Genomic DNA, 2,388 nt, shown 5'->3' with positions numbered 1-2,388 from the left:
GGTTTATATCGGTTCAGTAACACGTGGTGACTACAGAATGCACTTATTGAGAAATCGGAAGGGTTTTAAGTCAACAAAGGGACGTAAAAGACGTCAGTTCCTGACCGTCGCATTGTTTAATGACGTTACCCCCGGTGATCACGTGTCTTGAAGCAGCGGACCCAGCTGGCATGAGTCATTGTTGTTCTTTCTTCATTCTTGCTACTATGAATTTACAGACTTGACTTTAGCATTCCCACTAAACTGAGTTAAAGTCATGCTTGACATTTTTGTTTTGTTTTCCCTTCCACTACCTGTATGACAAGTCTTTATATGATCTGCGTGTCAGGTCCTCATCGAGCCGCCCTCCAAAAAAAAACCACTTCGCTTTTCTCGATAGCTCGTGTAAATATGATCCATCCGAGTGTCCGCACGATGTTTAATCAGAGTCGATGCGCTCGGCCCGCTGCGGTGCATGATTAAATAATGGCGTCCCTTTGCAGAAGATTGAAGCCTCTACTCTTGAGCGCTGAGCTGTAATACTAGAGAACAAAAAAATAAAAATCAACTGAAATGTCAGAGTAACGCATGTAGGCAGACCACGCAGAGGTTATCATGCACCCGAGGAGAAGCGATTTGCTCTTTTCCTCATACGTATGCTATTCGAGGCAGAAGAATTAATAGTGAACTGTGAAATCGTTCCGTTTCGACGTGTTTGAGCTGCAGCACTGACGTCGGCGGGCAGACGGACTCCATGCTGAGAGGTTGCGTCGTGTCGGCCTGTTTCTTTTTCCTTCTTCTCTGTTCGGAGGCAGAAACGTCTTCAACAAGGACAAAGTGTGTCTCTTCACCTTTCATTCCAACCGCTCTGTTGATGTTGGGTTGCTCGTGACACTGCACATTGTAATTAAAAGGAACAGTCCATTATTTTATTTGTATTTTTATTTGGGGGTTGGGTGGGGGGGGGGGTGCGCTTATTCGCTTTCTGACAAGGAGTCACAGAAAAGAGTCACCCGGCACTTCTGCAGCTCGCTCGTTTAAAGCTGCAGCTCGTTTGTGTACAAGAAAGGACAGCAAGTGTTTAAACGATGGTTACTGACGGATTAGTTGCGCGTTTGATTCAACTCCCGCGTTTCCTAGTCGAACTCCAGCTGGAAGCGTCGCAGTCGATCGACTTCAAATGTAAACAACCAACACGTCTGACAGCGAGAACAGTTGTTGTTGTTTTTTTCTACGCTTACGCACACAAGTCAGCGGAGCTTCATTTAAAACAAAAATAAATAGAAGATGCTCTTGTCAGAATATTACACTCGATAGCCTCCCCCAAAGTGCCGTTACAGCGTCACTATCTCCTCAGTAAATTGAAGCGGGTTGCGCCGCCCACGTTTCTTCCTTTGGGGCGAATCATGCAGCTTAATATTTACACTCTCCGACCGCCGCGTAGAACGATGGCACACTTGGAGCAACTCGACAGGCCAAATGAAAACGCAGCGTCTTAAACCTGAAAGCCCGTTAATATGATGGTGTGGATGTTTATGCCAGTTATCGGCTGAGGCGTGAACGCATAACGAGGGCAGCGGCTCACCTGTCGGCTCAGCTGAAAAGGCTTGCAGAGGTGTGCCAAGTCAGCACCGCCGAGTGCAGTCATTTAAGTTCACTGGAGCAGTCGGAGAGCTTCTCTCGCAGTACGAAGACGACAACCGCCGTCCAGACAACCTTGCTTCTTTTTATTTTCTTTTTTTTAAGTGGCTTGATTCCCTGAACGTGACTCGTGGAGCCCCCCCCCCCCCCCAGCAGCCACGAGTGAACAGTAACTTAACTGTTTGACTGCCTGAAAGCAAATAAGTGCATTTCCCAGATGTCAAACGTTCTGTCTGTTGCCTGATGTAAATGCATATTGGCGGGTTATCCGATGTTGTGTAGAAAACTTTGTTCACCCTATGTCCTCACTCCTCCGGTGATGATTGAGCCGCTTCACTCACACCATTAATAAAACTATAATAATGCCTACAAAATGCGCTCAGCGCGTCGGCCGAAGAAAAGTCTTTCCAGTTTGACGAGTTAAACGAGTGTTTGCTCGCCGATTGGAGGCTCAGCCGGTGAGAAGATTTCCTCCAACTTTGCAATCCAGTCGTGAAAATAAATCCTCTTACTGTATGTGGCCTGCTGCAGCCCATTACACTTCTTACAGCTGTGCTGCATAGTCTTGATATATTTTTGCTTTGTAAGTTATGCACCGTCAGGAAAAAAAAAAACGGGGGTACTCATGGCGTAGAAAAATAAGATTTCCATAATACAGCAAGGACTGCATTTTCTCCTTCTCCCTCCGTCTTTTTGTAAAACGGTTGAAGTGGCCAGGATTCTCTACCCATAAGGCTTTGCACTTTTAATTTGTCCTTGTTTTCTAAA

Source organism: Embiotoca jacksoni, unplaced genomic scaffold (genome assembly GCF_022577435.1).
Source record: "Embiotoca jacksoni isolate LCO1_2020_lvr unplaced genomic scaffold, fEmbJac1.0.p SCAF_3, whole genome shotgun sequence".
Taxonomy (NCBI): domain Eukaryota; kingdom Metazoa; phylum Chordata; class Actinopteri; family Embiotocidae; genus Embiotoca; species Embiotoca jacksoni.
Note: the sequence above shows the minus strand (reverse complement) of the source record.